This window comes from Rosa rugosa, chromosome 2 (assembly GCF_958449725.1).
Source record: "Rosa rugosa chromosome 2, drRosRugo1.1, whole genome shotgun sequence".
In the NCBI taxonomy this organism is placed as follows: domain Eukaryota; kingdom Viridiplantae; phylum Streptophyta; class Magnoliopsida; order Rosales; family Rosaceae; genus Rosa; species Rosa rugosa.
The window spans coordinates 10,229,452-10,249,193 of NC_084821.1; the positions used below are offsets into that span (position 1 = coordinate 10,229,452).

The 19,742-nt window shown below is 37.7% G+C and overlaps 1 non-coding gene across 1 annotated transcript; it reads right to left on the reverse strand.

Moving 5' to 3' along the window:
• Positions 1-19,588: 19,588 nt before the first annotated feature.
• TRNAP-AGG (transfer RNA proline (anticodon AGG)) lies at positions 19,589-19,660 on the reverse strand. The gene has a single exon. It is a non-coding gene; the product is annotated as a tRNA-Pro (tRNA).
• Positions 19,661-19,742: the final 82 nt, after the last annotated feature.

The following is a 19,742-nucleotide window of genomic DNA, read 5'->3' on the forward strand; positions in this document are numbered from 1 at the left end:
ACAAAAGAAAAAATTAATTATTATCTTCGTTCATGCAGCTTAATTCTGGAGCTAAGATTAATGGTTAATGGGGCATTAAGAGTAAAATTTGGACAACATTATTCGTCGCACCGTTAATGATTTTTTTTTTTTACACTAATTCGCTGTTTTTATCAGACTTGCAATTTTGCAAATAAAACTATCATAATGATGTTTTTTTTATTCGTACTACTACATGAAGCCTCACTAAAAACGTGAACAACATCCTTTTTGTATTTCTTTATAGGTGGTATGGTTTGATTCTTAATTTTTCCTATGTGCTCACTTGAAAAATTCTTGACACTAATGATTTACCTTTCATAAGTTTGACAAAGCCGTTAAGCATTCGTGACGGTGAGGGAGGAAGGAGTGAATCAATAGTTGAGATGTGCCAAATTGACAATTATCATACTTATTATATTGCTAACTTTTTACAAACTATCTATGATGACTCTAATGTATTATATATGTATGTATTTTTAATTGCACAACTTTTGTGTACTTATTTATTAACTAAAAAATACATTTTTTTTGTTTTATAAGTTCGAAGAACCTATCGAATCGTACGTATGTATAAACTAATACAAGATTACACATTAACAATGACATTTTAAGATGTATGGTTGGAAACGTCATACCAATTTATAAAATGAAATAATATATAGTTACCATCATGAATATAACATTTCCCCGTCTATTATGGTTTTAGGGGAAAAAAGCCAATGTAATGTAGTAAAGCTCAACATACTCACATAAAATAATGCTAGTGTGACAATGTCACCAAAAAATAGAAAATCTGAATCATTATTAATATGGCCAAATATATATGATTGCGTGTTTGCAACATCTAAGTTTGGTGCGTGTGATTACTGCACTGGCTTGAAGCGGATGGCAATGAATTGGAGTCTCAGTAAGGTCAATCATTCAGGCCATTTAAGGACAGAAATGGAAAACCCACTATTTCAAAAGGAGATTATGATGATATGGTTGCCCCATTCATTAAAAGTGCTAGCTTAATCTTTGCTTCACACGTACATCTGCTTCCAGTCTTCCACACATTATCTTGTACCCGGGAATATAAATGTGTTAACAGCGCCAAGATTAATGGTTAATAGTGCAGAGATCAAGAGGAAATTGGTGACTAAATTGAAAAGGGATTATGATGACCAGTTTTATTTATCAAAAAATTTGATTTAATTCTAGAAGCTTAACCCACACTATTAGATGCAATCTGGATGAACTTAGTTTCTTATTAAGTAGTACTGTTTTCACGGTCACTATAGTCTCGCCTGAGGGTCTTGACTTGTAAGTATATTGTATGTTATGTTACGAGTTATTTATTTTAGACACTTGGTTGAAAATGGGTATGAGGTTTTTATATAAAATCTCAGTCTTAATATATACAGTTCTATGTCTCACAATTCAATAGATAACTCTTTATTTTTATGATGATGTAAGATTTTAGAAACTAAAATTTAAATCATATCTTTTCAGCGTGTATAATTAATCAGATAGCTGTTTTTATGATATATTGAAACTTTCAATTATAGGAGGGTGGAGGGTTACAACAAAACACCTTCAATTAACTTCCATGTTCTTCATGGTTATGTCTCCGGAGTGGTGGTCGTCTTTTTTTTTTTTTTTTTTTTTTTTAAAGGGTAAAGCAGAGTGGTCGTTGTATTACAGCACATGAATAGATATATAAGGAACCCTGCGAAAGGTATCCATGCCAAATTAGGGAAGTGTTGCTTCAGTATTAACGTGCCTAACACAAAACACCTGCTAAATTAATTGACAGATTTGACTTGATGAAATGACCCTTAACTTCAACCTAATCCTTGACCTCTCTGTTCCCCTCAGATATAGCAACTGATGGATCACTGTGACTACTCCTCCATTAAATCTCCTTGAATTTTCAGGAGAAATAATTGAGTGTGCTGTGCTGAGTCGGGTACTGTACGTATCTCTCTGGTTATTACGTAAAATGAGAAAGAATCAATTTCGAATCGAGAGGTGCCTGTGTAAGTCGTATCGCTCATCATAATTACTTGCAGGTTCCAAACATGCATTCATTGCTCGGTGCCCACAATGTTAAGAGTACATCTCATGCATGGATTACTCTCTGGATATTAGAATTTACTCCATCACCTGAGTCATTATTTATTTATCTATCTATACTATTATTAATAGCTATTGATGTAAAAAACCGCTTTGGTTAAGAAATTATCCACTTCCTTACCGAAAAAACAAAACACCCACACACAGAGTGTGGCACCTGCTAGTACAAAAATTATTTGAGCTGGACTTATGCACCGCTGATCTGGTGGATCCGACACTGCATTTCGGGGGGCTCACACCCTTGATTATCGGCCGCGCACTCACAATTTTGCACTTCGTTTCATCAACGTATGATTAATTGTTAATCACATGCATAATGATTGAAGTTTTGATGAATCTTAATTCATAATTTTATTTTTTATATGGTAATGTTTCTCAACATTTTTTCATCAATCCAAAGAACAAAGCTTAATTTCTTCAAAAAAAAAAAAAAAAACTTAATTGTGAATGAAATACTACTATATTGATTAAATTCAAAAGTTCGGACAATAGTTGATACCTCTAAGGTTTGATGTAAAACTAACAAGCAACACAATGAGAAGGACTCGTGAGTCTAAGAATTACGTTTTAGAGACACATCACAGGGTAACCAACCAAAAATTAAGTCCTATATCCTTAGGAGACAAATTTCGTGATTGAAACCAACCACTTTTTGTGAAAACTTATTACACTACATGAAGTATATATTTGCTACTAGAAAGAAAAATTTTTATTGCGTTGCTTTTTCTATTCAGCGAAAAGAGAATGACAATTTTTTCCCAAGGAATATTGACATCAATATTATTGAAGATCAACGTCAGTTTTTTTTTGCTACAAAGATCAACGTCAGTTTAATTAAGAGGAGTGTAAATAAATAAATTTGCTCTCTAAATCTTTTCTTTAAAGGAAATGATCATTACATTAATAAATAATAATGAATCAAAGCCGACAGCCATAATAGCCTATACACTAAACAAAACTCATTAAGTAACTCGGCAATGGGCAATGATATAGGGCCTCAATGAGGCCTAAGATTTGTGGCCTCAAATCCAAGGTGTCATGCCATGTAAGCAAATTCAAATTTTATTTTCAATTCCACATAATAAATCTTGTCACATCATACTATTGCAACACCAACTTTACCCTTTTAAATTTTCTTTTAGATGTTAGGGGATGAATCAATTACATTAAAGAATTAAATTAGGTGACGAAAAAAAAAGATAAGCTATTAATTATGTATTCATTTAAGAGATATGTCTATAAATTCTTTGACAATTATTTTTCTTCATTTAATTAAATTCTTTCCTATAATTTTTCTTTCCAAATAGCATCAATATAGTCAAGAAATAGGCATTTAACTTTTCTTTTCAAATATTGATTAATTTCCTCCAAAAAAATAGCATTAATAAATTGAATTTGAAAAATACATATGTCCAAATTAAGAGGTAAGAAAAAATTTCATCGATAGACATCTGGTCACAATAAATAGCAAGAATTTTCTAGGGTAATCTCTCTCTCTCTCTGAGGAAACCCTAAGGAGGCTTCAGAACCTTGAAAATATTCTCGTCCGACGGCGCCCGGTCGCCGGGGGGTCTCCAGCCTCACCGCTACCATGGGTTTGCTGCCGGACGGGAGGTCTAAATGCTCAATGGGATTGTCGGAGGGAATTTGCTCGGGTTTTGTCACCAATTCGGCTGGGTTTGTTCGATGGGGTGTTCGTGGCTTTACGGATCCGGTCGTCGATCCTCGCTGCGATGGTGTTCGATGGGGTGCCCTGGATTTCGATTTGACGGCGGGGTACGGTCACGGGCCTGGAACAGCGTTGGTTTTCTGTGCTGGATGCATCTCGTGGCGGTGTTGACTTGGGACGGCTTGGAGGCAAGGCGGACAGGGCGACGCGGGTCGGGCGATGTGGGTCAACCGGAGCGAGGTCCGGTCGGTGGAGGTCCGAAGGGATGGTGGGAGGCAAGGTGGACTGGCCCGAACCAGCGTGATGGGCCTGAAGCAAGTTCTTCTTGGTGGACTTCCTATTGGGCCGCTAACTGTTGGGCTGGGGTTTTGCCCTAGTCCATTGCTATTTTGGGCTGGGGTTTAGGCTCTTGGCCCAAACCTATGTTTTTAGCTTTTGTCTAATTACAATAAGTTTCTTGTATTAGAAACCTACCGAGTGTAGTTTGGCTTGTCTATTCGCTATGTTCCCATAACTTTTAGGCTCGCTTTTAAAGTGAGCGATTAGTTCGAATATAGTTGGTCTATCCTATGTACTACTGTGGCTCCTCCACGAAACCTTGATCTGGCCATTGTTATGTGTCAGCGGGTGAGTATGTAATGGCCTTCTTGGCATGTGCTATTATCAATGGAATTACCATTCATTCAAAAAAAAAAAAAATTTCATCGATTAATTATCATCTACAAATCTAAATATAAGGAAAAAAAACAAACAAAAATAATAATAAACTCAAAATATAACATGTAAACCCTAGCTACATATAGAGAAGAAAAAAAAATTAACATAAGAATACATATAATCATATGAATATGTACTTTTCACATTATACTTTCAAAATTTACAAGAACCCAACAAAGGTTGAATTCATATACATGTGTTATGCAAATCTATTGATCGAGTGTATGTGCAAATCTATTGACTGAATTACATGAAATTTTTTTCCATTCTTGATTGAAGAAAAAAATTGTTGTTTAAATCTAAGCATGAGAGTAATGAAAAGAAAAAATGAAAAAAAAAAAAACCAAAATAATTTTTGTTTAGAAGAAAGCCAAAGTAACTTAGATTCATTAGATTTTGGAATGATAAGATTGTCTTTTTCTCAAGAATTACATGTCATGATATGACAAATTAGTGATGTGTGTAGGTGACATGGCATGACACCTAAGATTGAGGCCACAAATCTTAGGTCTCATTGAGGCCACAAATCATTTTCCCTCGACAATAATTGTACAACACTCATTACAAAAATACTGACGCTCACGTACATAAAATTCATTTCTAGGTTTCCTATGAAAACGCAGAGAGAGAGAGAGAGAGAGTGCGAAGGCAGTAAGAACTCTGAGATCCTTCCGCTCGTCCAACGGCAATCTGCCGACAGTGCTGGCACTTGCCTTGTTGATGATGAGTTGCTACCGGAAGGGAATGGTTTTCTATTGCCCTCTGGCTTTTGAGATCGCAGTGCTTGGGGTTTGATAGTGAGTGGGCGGTGTTGTTCAGGTTCGATACTCCTCTGTGGTTTGGGTAGTCGCGGACACCGCTTCATGGGACAACGTCAGCAGCGTGGTTTGGTCTTGACTTGGCGGCGGCGATGGCGTTTTTTTGAGGATCTATTGGAGGCTTGGGGTGCGGAGCGATCCAAATTCAACAGTATTTGGGTGTGGCTAGTACGTTTAGGGCTTGGTGGTGTCTTCCAATTGGCGACATCGCAGTGGTGATGGTGTCCTTTAGGCGTGATGGCGGTTGTGTTGGATGTACGCTCCGGTGTGCGTGCGTTTGTTTGCTCAGAGGGGTGGAGGCTAAAATTGGGTCGGGCCAGTCACATTAGGCCTTGGAGCTGTTTTCTTCTTGGGTCGGCTGGGCTGCATGTACCAGTTTTTGGTGGAAGAGGGTTTTGGCCCAATCTAGTTTTTTAGTTATTTGCCTGCAAATGGATTTGGGTCTTTGTCGGCTTAATTCTTAGTTTTTCAAGTTGTACACCAATTACTAGATTTACTTTGAAGGAGAGTTAATTTGTGAGGGTTTGGGTCCTTTTGTTTTTAGGCTTGAATAAGTGAGCTTATTTTGTTTGCAATGAGGGTTACTGATCAAATTGTTTTGGCGGCTTGTATCATCTATGACTTTGATATAATACAACAATTGATGTAATGTGCCTTTTTTTTTTTTTTTAGAATCATGTAATGTGCCTTTAAGCCATGAATAAGTAATTAAATTATATTTTCTCAAAAAAAAAAAAAATACTGACAATCACAAATTAATTATTCCGGTAAGTAACAAAATAAAATGAACAAGTACTACACTAGCTAGTGTGCTAATTAGAATGAAACATGTAAAATAATTTCGTGTGACTTACATTTCAAAAGGCAGATTCTCCATGAGAAATTAAGAAGGAAAAAAGAAATAAAAAGGCAGAACAAGATCTACAAAATCTGATCCAAATATGATACTTGTGCATTTTTGGTTTAATCCGTGAATTGGAAGAGAGGGGTTTCAACGTTCAGAGCATCATTCAATTAATCTATTTATACCCCATTAATTCAACCCATGACTGATGACCCCATTAACCAAAAAGAGAGAGTGATCGATATATGCATAGTCTTTTAGGAGACCAATTTGACTGGAGATTCTTGAAGTGGGATTACAAGTTGTGATAATTGTGATTCTAATTCTCATTAGCTTAATCTTAAGAAAGGTGGTGGGTATTATTTATGGATGACCCCCGTGACACATTGTCCAGAATCATATCAAACGCAATTTGATTTATTTTAGCTTTTCAAATCAATTTTTTTATTACTTCTTTTTTTATCAAAGATGTAGAGCATTAATTTGTTGGCTTTGTGTCTATAAAAGCATTAAATCTTTCCGTCAAGTTGTTGAAGACCAAATGGAATTAGAAAATGGTATACGTGATTCCTAACTCAATACATTTTTACTAATTCTCTTGAATAAGAACAAAAACTAGTTTGATCATCTACTCTGGAAATTCTTTCATGCACCGATGGTGTAAGTGACCCAACACTTTAATTTGTTGGCTTTGTGTCTATAAAAGCATTAAATCTTTCCGTCAAGTTGTTGAAGACCAAATGGAATTAGAAAATGGTATACGTGATTCCTAACTCAATACTTTTTTACTAATTCTCTTGAATAAGAACAAAAACTAGTTTGATCATCTACTCTGGAAATTCTTTCATGCACCGATAGTGTAAGTGACCCAACACTTATAAAATGATCTAAACCCTTTTTTTTTTTTTGAAAAGGAGTTGATTGCATTAGTAATCAAGCCATGAAATAGGCCAGAGTCTAACAGAACTTACATAAGAAATCCTGGGACAAACCGGGTAACCTATCTAAGTCACAACTAAACTCATTAAAGTCTAAAGGGACGCTCGCTGAACAGCATGCAAGAATAATCTCGCTCTCTAACGAAAAATATTCATCTAGTCTAATCTGCCAAGCACGCAATTGTGGTACAAATATCAACTAGAAACGTCTTAAAAAAGCTTATAGAAATTACCCCTACTTCAAAAGGCTCGAGTCCAGAATGTCTAGAAGCTTAGGACACTTAAGAAAGCGCGAGTCCCTTCCCCGTAGGGTTGGAATCAGCACCATCTGCAGCCCCCACAGTAACCAACAACCTCGGCATCAGGTTGCTCCTTGGGCTGTTCTTGAGGGTCTTCAGCATATAGCCCCCATCTTCAGATTTTAGCCAAATAGGCCCAGAAGCCAGCCCAGTCAAACTAATAGTCAACCCTAGTTCAAAACTAGGGCTTCCTGCCAATTTTTCCGGACTGTCTCCTTCCCTGCGACCTTCTGCCACACTGATCTCCAGCGCACCAGTCCCAACCACCGGCCCAGTCCTCGCCGGCCCTCCTGCCGCCTCCACGAAGCCCGGCACAGCCGCATAGCCCAACGCCACTGAAACCAGTGTCTCCAGCAGCCCCGACTTGAGCCTAACCTTGGCCAGCTGACGCCGCCACAACGACGCAGATTCCAGTCGCCCCGAAACCTGCCAGCGTCGACACCAACGCCACGGCTCCGATCCGATCCGATCCGGCAATCCACTTTCACAGAACCACCCTCAGCCGAGAATTGCCTCAACCGGAGCCTTCGAAAAACTTGGTCGAGATTCTGATGCCGTTGCAGAAGAGACCACGGCCTCTCCAAACCCACGCCGCCGTCCACTCGCCTCTGTCTGGTCTGGAAAGCACGACGCTCCCTATGATCTAAACCCTCGATTATAATCAACTTTTTTATTTCAATAAAGAAAAAGTGTATTTAATGCAATCTAGTCGTTCGTTCATGTCGGTGCAAGTGCACGTTGGTACTCTGAATTATCTCCCAAAACTCTCCCTTCAATTATTGAATTTCGGGTTAACTTTCTAATTTTTATTGGGGTCAATTCTATTTTCATTATATATATATATATATATATATATATATATATATATATATATATATATTTGTGCATGTTAATAAAGGCAGTGAAAGTCGTCGGCTTTACTCTCCGACGGCAACATAGTAGAAAAGCTGTGCGTATGGTAATTATGCTATGTTGTAATCGAGTAACATTTTGAGTTATCTTTCCATTATGTCACCGCTATGTCAAAACAAATAGAGTAACCAGTAGAGCACTCTTTGCTAGTTGGTGCCTGGTTGAATATAATTATTCAGTAGGGACTCATGTTATTATTACATGACGTTCTCTATATGTTTATTGTAATCAGGAGTTTAGGCTCAATGTTCCCCCTTTGTATTCGACAGTTTCATTAATCAAGACTTGAGGGCAGCTGCACCAACCCTTTATTTCAAAAATAAAAAATAAACGCAGTGAAAGTCATCTAATGAAATTATTTGCCTTATTGTAATACTCATTCTAAGTTAAAGTTTTAAAAATATTGACCACTGCGAAACAAGGGCTTATATAATTTTAATTCATTATATGTCATAATATTCTCCCTTGCACTCCAAAATGATACATGTATTCACCATTATTGGGACTTACTAATATGTAGTGTGAATGACTGAGTTGGTTCTTTGGTTTATTTAAGTTAGATCATGTTGCATAGAGTTATATACTTATATATGCAATTTTAATGGCGTGTCACAATTTAGGTTCACAACCCACTTGGTTGTGCAATGGTACTACTACTTAGAGACATGCATCAATACTGAGGGTAAAGTATGTATTCGTATTACTATATTTAAGAGGAATAATGTTACGCCCCGTATTTAGATTTACCTGTTTACTGTTTATTTAGACGGTAAACGTTTAAAATCTTTACTTTTTTACTTTCATTTTGAACTTTTAGGAGCTCTAAATGTTGACTTTTTCTATGATTCACTTTGTGAACAACTTCCTTTTGCAAAGTTGTAGAGTGTGACCGAGTCCTTGGATGCTCGGCACGCAAAAATTAGAGTTCGTATGAAGAAGTTACGATATGAAAAACAGAAGTTACTATTTCAAGAAACCTACTATAAATAGCAATTTCATCCTTCTATTTCTGGAAAGTTTCCATTTCGGTCAGAATATCCTATTCCCAATTCTTTCGACACAGACCTGTATTGCAGCCCGACCCGAAACCGAGATCCAAAGGGTTCTCTGCCTTCGGACCTTCTCTGGCCACGCCACCGGTGTCGTTCAACCTGCCTTCTCCTCCTTTACAGACTCATGATCATGGTTCAAGCTACCCAACCATGAGGAGAGAGAATCGAAGCAAAATTCATCTCGCTACCGCGCTGTAGCAACGATTCGATTGCCATTTTTCGACCATCTCCGGCAACACCACCACCTGAGTTTTAAGCCCATGTTCTACTGATCATCCCAATACAAGCCTTATAGCACAAATCGATCGGAGTTGAGAGAATCGAACGATTGAATTTTTTGGGTGTTGAAGCTTTCGAAGCTAATTTCGGCCGATCTCGATCGAATTGACCTTAGCTGCAGGACGACATGCAGAGCGAGCTCGAGGAGGAATCATCGGATGGCTGTCATAGCCATAATTTTGTGAGTGGACATTTGCTTTTAAATGAAATGTACATGCAATACTATTATTTTCATATTGAGATTTGATATATTGATTTTACGATTTATTGATTTCCATAAATTGTTGATTTATCGGAATTCCATGAAATCATGTTTTCGCCAATTTATTGAAGATTAACGAAATTGATATTAAATTTCCTTTTCGAAAACTTTCATTAATTATCAAGTTATTTAAATTTTGAGTTATTGAGATTTTCTTTCAGAAAGATGATGAGTTATTGAGGTTTTTATGAATCATGTTTGAGTATGGATAATTTATGGAGATTTTATAGATTATTGAGAATTTATTTTCGGAAAGGGGATGAGTTAAGGAAATTTTATGAGAATTAATGAGTTCATATTATGTATTTGAGGAGGTTAATCTTATTGTTAGAGCATACATGCATTACCTGGTCGACAGTATCCTCCAGAATATATTCCGGTTGGTAGTACCCTCCAGATGACATGAGATAGTTAGTCGGCAGTACCCTCTAGCCAGCACCTCATAGTATTCCGGTCGGCAATACCCTCCGATGAGTCACCGGATCGGCAGTACCCTCCAAATGACATGAGATGGTTAGTCGGCAATACTCTCTAGCCATCGCCTCATCGTATTCCGATCGGCAGTACCCTTTGATGCGTCACCTAGTGGGCAGTACCCTCCAGGTGACATGAGATGAATAGTCAGTAGTACCCTCTAGTCATCGCTTATTTGAGATATTTCATCATGTGAGGTTTCGAAATGGTTTTGAGATGCGCGTATTTTATGAGATGAACTTACAATATGATTTGAGATATTAGTACCACATAATGATTAAAAGTATTTTCACGAGACCTTAATGTGACGGTCTGAAATAATTTTTCTTGAGATACTTATATCAGTTTATGAGATTATTTGTATTGGTGATGTGATTTGAAACTGTCTTATCGAATCTGCACTGCATGCTCAGTTTTTAAGAGATTAAAATTGGGAAAGCATTAAATTTTATTTTATTTTCTTAAAATTATTTATTTTTCATCCACACTCAATCTAAAAAAATTTCTAAATATTTTCCCCTGGGCTTTCGGTTTTTCGTGCCCAAGCTGCAGATTAGTTAAGGTCGAGCGTGTATATGAGTCGAGACATAGATAGTGTCCACCACTTCCATCTTCGTTGTAGGTTACTGTTTAACCTTTTTTTTTTTTTTTTTTTTGAGTAAAAACACAAAGCAGTTTCCATTAATTAGGGTAAATGGTTACAATCAAAGTCTAACGCATCCATTATATAGTCTGGAGCTTGACCTATCCATACCTGATTGGTATTGGATTCAAAAGCTAAGGCAGCTAGCCTATGTGCTACCATATTAAGCTGTTCTAGGAGCACTACCATATTAGGAGCAAATAAAAAGAGTAGATCTTTCACATCGGTTTAATTCTTAAATTGCTCTGATCACCAGATTATTGAATTGTATTGTAAAGTTAAGCATTTGAAATTTGAATTTAGCTGTTGCAATCTTTGGGTTAAAATCTTGTTTACATGTCTGATTTTTGGGTAGTCCATCTTAGGGGTAATTTTGCCAATTTTTTGATAAAATTTCTCCTAAGGTGAACTTTGGAGGGCCACTTCGGATTTCAGGGTGAAATACGGGACAATTCCTGTCAAATAATCTATATATAGCTTTTTAAGTTTATAAACAAATTCCCCCAACACATTCTTCAATATCAACTCATAGGTTTCTTGTGATGTTCCTTCATACTCCTTTAACACTCTGACCTTTGAAAATATTTTTCGGCAACTAGATTACCGTCTCAGGATTATCAAGAAGTAGAATGCTTGCACTTTTGTATTTGTTCCTAATCACGACTAATATAACCTTCTACATCCAAATGACTACGTCTTAATTAAGGGAAAAAAAAATTGGTCATAAACTCATGATCACTGATCATATTAATTTCGTGTGAAAACTGTAAAAAGATTTTTCTGCTTTATTAATTTTTTTTGAATGATTATTTAAAAAAAAAAAAAAAAAAATTGAATGATAATGTAGAGGAAGATGAATATTGAAGAGGTTGGATGGGAGAATCAAACACTTCTACTTTGCTATGAATAAGGGATGAGTTTCACACCACCAAAGCCAATCCAGTCAATTAACTAGTTTGAAACTTTTTTTTTTCTTTTCATAACGATAATCTTGTAAGATAAAAGTTATGAAATTCCACTCACCATCGTATTAATCAACAGAATTTTTGACACTTGCTTCCTAATGATAAGCTTAAAATGGCCAATTATTATTCTTGCATTTATAGACATGTACTAGTCAAAAAGTCGTTTTAGGATTAACCACCGCCATTCTAAGCTCATCATATCAATTACGAATAATGAATTATCTCATCATTTAAAGTTTTAAACCATTCATTTTTAGGTTCCCCACTCCTATATAAAAATAAATAAATGTGAAGTATTTTCACAATTTAGTTGTGATCAAACAAATAATTCGAGTGTTTTTAGAAAGAGAAAAATTCAGGTACCGTCCCCAAACTATGCTGCCAAGGCCAATTTGATACCCGAACTCTCAAAAGTATCAATGTGATACCCAAAGACCTAAATTGGTATCAACGTGATACTTCCGTCAAAATTTTCTAACGGCGTCGTCTGTTTGCTGACGTGGCAAGCACGTGGGTCCCAAAAAAAAGTGAAATGACAAATTTACCCTTTTTTTTTTTAGAAAAATTCATCTACCGTCCCCAAACTATTTTGCCAAGGCCAATTTGATACCCGAACTCTCAAAAGTATCAATGTGATACCCAAAGACCTAAATTGGTATCAACGTGATTCCTTCTTCTTATTCTGGGATCTTCTTCTTCTTCTTCTTCTTAGGGTTTCGCGGCGCCAAGCAGCTTGGGGCTGAAGCTTCCAATCGAACCCGATACCGGTCGAAGAACCTGCTGGTGCTGAGATGATCAACGACCCGTCCGCGTAAATTGGGGCCGTCGAGCTGTTGGGCGAGACGAGGCGTTCAGCCGGAAGGTACCGTGAGAGAGTGACCGTCGAGGCGGAGTATGTACGGTCTCCGAATGGAAGGCGGTCCAGTTCTAGGGATGCCATTTTAGCTATTCTTCTTCTTCTTCTCTCTCCTCCTCTCTCTCTCTCCTCTCCTTCTCCTTCGCCTAAACCATCACTAACGCCTCCGAGATGGATTTCTAGCAGGAATTGGAGAGGATCTCGGCGGCGTTAGTGATGGTTTGGGCGGAGGAGAAGGAGAGGAGAGAGAAGAAGAAGAAGAAGAAGAATAGCTAAAATGGCATCCCTAGAACTGGACCGCCTTCCATTCGAAGACCTTACATACTCCGCCTCGTCGGCCACTCTCTCACGGTACCTTCCGGCTGAACGCCTCGTCTCGCTCAACAACTCGGCGGCCCCAATTTATGCCGACGGGTCGTTGATCATCTCAGCACCAGCAGGTTCTTCGACCGGTATCGGGTTCGATTGGAAGCTTCAGCCCCAAGCTGCTTGGCGCCGCGAAACCCTAAGAAGAAGAAGAAGAAGAAAATCCCAGAAGAAGAAGGCAGAAAATGAAATGAAAAGAAAAGGAAAAAAATGAATTAGCAAAAAAAAAAAAAGGTAAATTAGTCATTTCACTTTTTTTGGGACCTACGTGCTTGCCACGTCAGCAAACATACGGCGCTATCAGAAATTTTGGACGGAGGTATCACGTTGATACCAATTTAGGTCTTTGGGTATCACATTGATACTTTTGAGAGTTTGGGCATCAAATTGGTCTTGGCAAAATAGTTTGGGGACGATAGATGAATTTTTCTAAAAAAAAAAAAATGTAAATTGGTCATTTCACTTTTTTTTTTGACTACGTGCTTGCCACGTCAGCAAACAGACGGCGCCGTCTGAAAATTTTGACGGAAGTATCACGTTGATACCAATTTAGGTGTTTGGGTATCACATTGATACTTTTGAGAGTTCGGGTATCAAATTGGCCTTGGCAAAATAGTTTGGGGACGGTAGCTGAATTTTTCTCTTTTAGAAATGACATTGACAATAATCAAATGGCTAAAAGGTAAAGAAAACAAGAGATGCACACACGTAGTCAAGCAGAGCCCTAGGGTTTCTGAGCAGAGTGTGGCGGCGGCGCGGTAGTCTTCACCGGCGAGCTCTCGTTGTAAGCCGCACGTTACAGATCTCAGTATCTGTTTGGTGGTGACAAAGGGTTAGAAAGATCCAGCTATACTAGTATCTTAGCCGGATCTTGGTGGCCGGATTTGGTGTTGTCGGATTGAGGTAGATCAGCGGGTTTTCCTGGGAGGCAGATTGACTAGGTACGTTGGGCTGCTACCGGCTGATCTCTGTGCCGTTGTGGTGTTGGAAGCGTGACGGTGGGTTAGTGGGTCGGATTCGGAAGGCTTCGATCTCTCTATTTCCGGCAAGTCGAGCGGCTTGGGGTGCAGGGGAGCGGCGGCTCTTGGGTTGCAGATTTCTGGTTTTTGGCTTGTGTTGATTGCGATTGGTGGTGGACAGCTTTGGGGTCACTATGATCGGGCTTGATACTGATCGAGGTCGGCCGCCGAAGATGGTGGTGGCGGCGGTGGCAGGTTTGCAGAGATGGCATACGTCTCAAGCTAGCCTCGTTGCCTAGGTTTGGTGTTCTTGGTGTGGGCCTGGGCCATTTGGGCTCAATCTTCCTTCGGCTCATTTGAGTAGGTCTGATTCTATTCAGAATTGGGCCAGTTTGGAGGGTGCCTTGACACCTTCTTTCATTACTTAGTACTTTGGGCTGGCCTGGCCCGAGAGTTGGACCGCCTTGGGTGAGGTTGGGCCTTCCTTTATGGTCTCTAAAGTGCCAGTCGTAATTCAAATCATAGTTCTACAGAATTGGTAATTATCTCGAGTTGAACTGGAGGAAGCGGCTTATGGATGAGGAATTGACTCCTATTTGCTTGCAAGGAAGTAGCTTTCTTTTCGTACCACAATTGTGTGCTTGGCGGATGAAGGGTTAGAAGATAATTTTTCCTCAGAAGACACGGAGTTGTTCTTTGTTTATGGGTTCGCTTCAATAGCGGATTCAACTAGACTTGTAATGAGTTTGCAGTGCTTAGATAGGAACTTGTTGTTCTGTTTTTAAGTGTCTGTAGATTTTAACTTTTTGACTGGTTATCTAATGCAATTAACCTTTACTTCAAAAAAAAAAAAATGGCTAAAAGGTTTAATTTCGATTTAATATTCTAATAGTTTTTTTTTTTTTGACTTTGTCAGGGGGAACCTAAAGGCTTCCTAGGCCCAAGATAAACCCCTTCGGCGCATGTGAAATGCTCCAACTGTGCATTGCAGCACAGTGCCTGGTCACTTTGACAGCTTCGGGGTTCGAACCTAGGTTGGGGAGCACACCCAACTAGGTAAGAACCACTAGCCCACTTGCAGTGGTTAATATTCTGACAGTTAGTTAGCTCGTAGGCTTGTAGGTTCATTTTTATAAAAATGATTCCCCGCTTAGTGAAACTAATTAATTCTCTCTAAAGCACTCTTCTATGATTGATCACCATTGAAGGACTTCCAACATGAAATATTTTTCATTTTCATTTGTTTCATAGGGCATTCCCACTCAATTCAAGTAATTAACATATAAATGTAGGTACTCATCTTAAGATAACTTGCAACTAGGACTAGGGCACCACCACTCCTAAGATAACATACATATATTTGTATATCTAGGAATTAAAATTAAACGATTGTTAGTAATTTATGATTAACAAAGAGTAGCGTAGGGGATTAGAAAATGGTGGTTAATTACTTAATTATAACTTAAATCGTGTGGTCTATGCAATCTCTTGGCAAAGAAAAAGATCATTTAGTTTATTGCAAATGAAATAGCTAGTATCCAATGCCTTCTCTCCTACGGACATTTTAAGTTCTTAGACCCTAAACTTGAGACAAGACTATGACGATTTCGAAACCCCACAATTTCCTTTTTCTAGTATTCAAATACAAATACAACGTGTGTGTGTTTACTCAATGGTAGAAGATTGTCCCACCAGAAACGATTCCTCTTAATCGTTCATCATCTTAAGCAATCAAAGATGACTACCAAAATGATTCCTCCTTGTAGATGGCAGGATATCCATATGCCTAACCCAAACTTATCCAATCTCAATCTTTCTCATTCACTCGCCAAAGAAAGCGGATAAGACAAATGACTTTGATAATTGTTATGAGATTTACTGAGATAACACCACAAACGATTCTTATTAGTTGTTGATGGAAGTAGAGTTCTTGATAAATTTCGCTTACATCAAGTCATTTAATAACTTACACATATATCGACCACTGGTCAATGAAAAATTTCTTCACGTATGTGTCATTCACTCATTCATCACCCTAAAAAGGGGAAGAAGAACAATTTCATGATTGTTATTATATAATTGTACTGGCTAAACACATCTGTTAGGCTACGATAGGTTAGGGTATAAGTGATATAATCAAAAGGAATATATATATATATATATATATATATATATATATATATATATATATATATATAAATCCTATCCAGAGCGGAGCTCCGCTTTGAAATTAACGTATGAAGTTCGAGTTTTTGGTCACTTGTCGGTCGCATATCAACATCTCGACCGCTCAGTTTTTAGATACTAGCGTATAGATCATCTCTGCAAATTTTCAGCCAAATTGATGATCGTTAAGGCATTGATAACTGCTTTAAAGCTAGTAAGGTTCAGGTTGACAGATTCAGTCTGTCCATTGGTTTAAGCGAGTTAGATGCCTTAACGATCATCAATTTGGCTGAAAATTTGCAGAGATGATCTATACAGTAGTACCTAAAAACTGAACGGTCGAGATGTAGATATGCGACCGAAAAGTGACCAAAAACTCGAACTTCACATGTTAATTTCAAAGCGGAGCTCCGCTCTGGATAGAATCTTATATATATATATATATATATTAAGACATGAACGATCGTCAATTGCCTACTTTCTACTTGGATATTTCTGGTGTTGGTTGTTTAATAGGGGCTTCATTTTAGCATTTGTTGTTGTTTTTTTAATCATCGGAAAAACGATTGTCAGTCGTTCATGTAAGTATTTCATGATAAAATTTGCATGCTAAAATAGTTACAGACGTACATCAATGATGCTAATCAATGGAAACTCATTTCATCTTATGGATTCAACAAAAATAATTAATGTCTTTAATGAGGTGTTTATGAGCTTAAGAAAAGAAACATGCACCTTATAATTACCGTGTTAAGCATCAACCCATCAATTACAAGAACTTATAAACATCTAAAGAGTTAGTTATATATGATCACTTCAATACAAGGCATGTTTATCTACATACATACTTCATGAATTCTATTATTCACAAAAAAAGTAAGAGATTTTTATCTATATGTATAAATTGAAATTTTCTTATTTTTTTTTAGTAATGCCACGGGGGCGAAATAGTATATTCATCACAAGCCAGAATAGGTCGTTACATACCCTTCCGCTGTCATTTATAGACAGACAAGAAGCTAGTGGTAGTACCTACAAATGGTACGTACATATAGTCCTACTCATTGTACAGTCAAATACGTAGAGATAGCGGATATCATCATTCGGTACTACTCCAGAAACGCTAAAGAGACATTGGGTGCACAGTAGTGCATTGGTTCCTAAATCAAGGAATTTATTGTAAAAGACAAGCTAAAACATAGTAAAGGCCTAGGGCAACAACCCTAGCCCAAAATAGTAGGCCCAAGAGCATCCAAAGGAAAAGTCCAACTCCAGAGCCCATCCAGCTGGTCTGGCCCTAGCCCATTCGTCCTCGACGACATGTCGTTTGCCACAATCCCAGCTTCCTGACGACATGCCGTACGTCACAAACCCAACAGCACTGCTTGACCCACTCTGCCACGATCCATGCCACGCCGATCTCCGCTGCCGCGACTACTCACCGCTTCGGCCCAAACCACCGCGTCTCACGCCGCCATAGCTCATGCCTGAGACACGCCGCCACAGCTCATGTTGCGCCTCACGCCGTCCGAAAACCCGCTGGTCCTGATCAGCACACCCCTCCTCCGATTGAGATACGGCCATAAAAAACCCAACCCCGAGCCGTCTGGAACCCGAAGCGCACCACCCATGAATGATTCTCGGGCTAAATCGGATCGAAAGTCCGTCCGGCAGCAACCCCAAGACGATGGCAAGGCCCGGAGGCCAGCACCGTTCGAGGAGCCGCTGGATGAGATCGAATATTGGAGTGGAAAAAAACTGGACTTTGGGGGTTTTAGGGTTTCTCTCCCGAGGTTAGAGAGAATTTCAACAAACTATTTAACGCTAATAATTGAAATTTTCTTATTAGACAAGTGAGCTATGAAGTTATCCATCCAATCAAGTTGTTGAACAGGAAATCAATAATTGAACACGGAAAAGGATAAAATTTTCTGATATCTATGAAGGGTCAAAGTCATTATAGATTTACATATAAATTTAATGAATCAAATAATCTGTATAATTCTAAAGTGAATGAGAGATCCTTTCAAAAAAAAAAAAAAAAAAGTGAATGAGAGATGGAAAGATGGAAATTGTAGACCATAATTAAGACTGATTGAGCTAAACATTAGGGAAAACAAAACTTTAGAAAATATTAAATAACATAAGTTCTATTTCATTCATTATTCAAGCAAAATATATGTACCATTGGTGGTGTATAATCTTTATTGAAAGCGTTGGTGTTTATTTAGGCATCTTATAAATTATATATTTCTACATGTAGTACACATGTCATTGTATTATTTATTACCTCCCACCCACCATTCATGATTTCATGCCTGGTGTTTCCATTCTCATGTAGGGTCTATTTTCTTGTGATGTTGACCTAAAAGCCATGAGAGCTATTATATGACTGATTGCATAAACCCAAAAACGAAAAAGAGATAAAAAGAAACTTGAAAAAACTTAGCCTGTATAGTTATTATCACATAACCCATCCAGAATGATCAAAAGGTTTCCTTAAATTTCAATAAGGCATATGACATAAAATGTTAGAAATAAGTGATGTTAAAAGCAAAACCATATAGGAAGACATGTAAAAAAAAAAAAAAAGTTCCACATTAGCGGGTATTTAAAGTTTGAACACCATGTTTTTGGAATAATTTTCATGTTACTCAGTCTCATCTAGCAAGGTAGTTTATCAATGAATAGACTATTAATCAAAAAATTGAATGTACTTATTGTAATACTACAAAATCATACTACACACTGAAATGAAAAGATTGCAAAAGAAAAAAAGTTAACAAAGTTTTGAGTTTCAATTTGAAGTCATCATCATACTAGAGCATCGAAATTCCATCATCTCAACAATTATTGCTATAACAAGTCAATAATTACTACCTAGTTATCAATAATTACTAATTGGAAAACGATGGGTCTATTTTCTTATCATCCTTTCTGTAAAGGGTTTGGTGTCACAATTTAGTTAGCTAGACTTGTGTATCAAAGTTAAGGTACAATTTCTTTCATGAGTGCGTATATCTGATGGGCCTAACTTTTTTCATTTGTCTCTTCCTTTCTTGACTATGAATAAAAGCAGACTCTAATGTCACCCCACTCGTTCACTTCCGTACATTATAAGGTACTTTTAAAGGAGTTTCTGGGCCTTTGTAACTTTGTTTTCTTTCTCCCAAGTCTTATTAATAAAATTCCAAAAAGAAGAAAGAAAAAAAAAAAAAAAAAAATTAATAGAGGGGGCATTCCGAGAATTGAACTCGGGACCTCTCGCACCCTAAGCGAGAATCATACCACTAGACCAAATGCCCTTGCTGGTGCTGTAGTAAATTTAAAGGAATAAATTGCAAAAAAGCGGAGACATACGATAATATTCTATTTCCCCTTTCACCT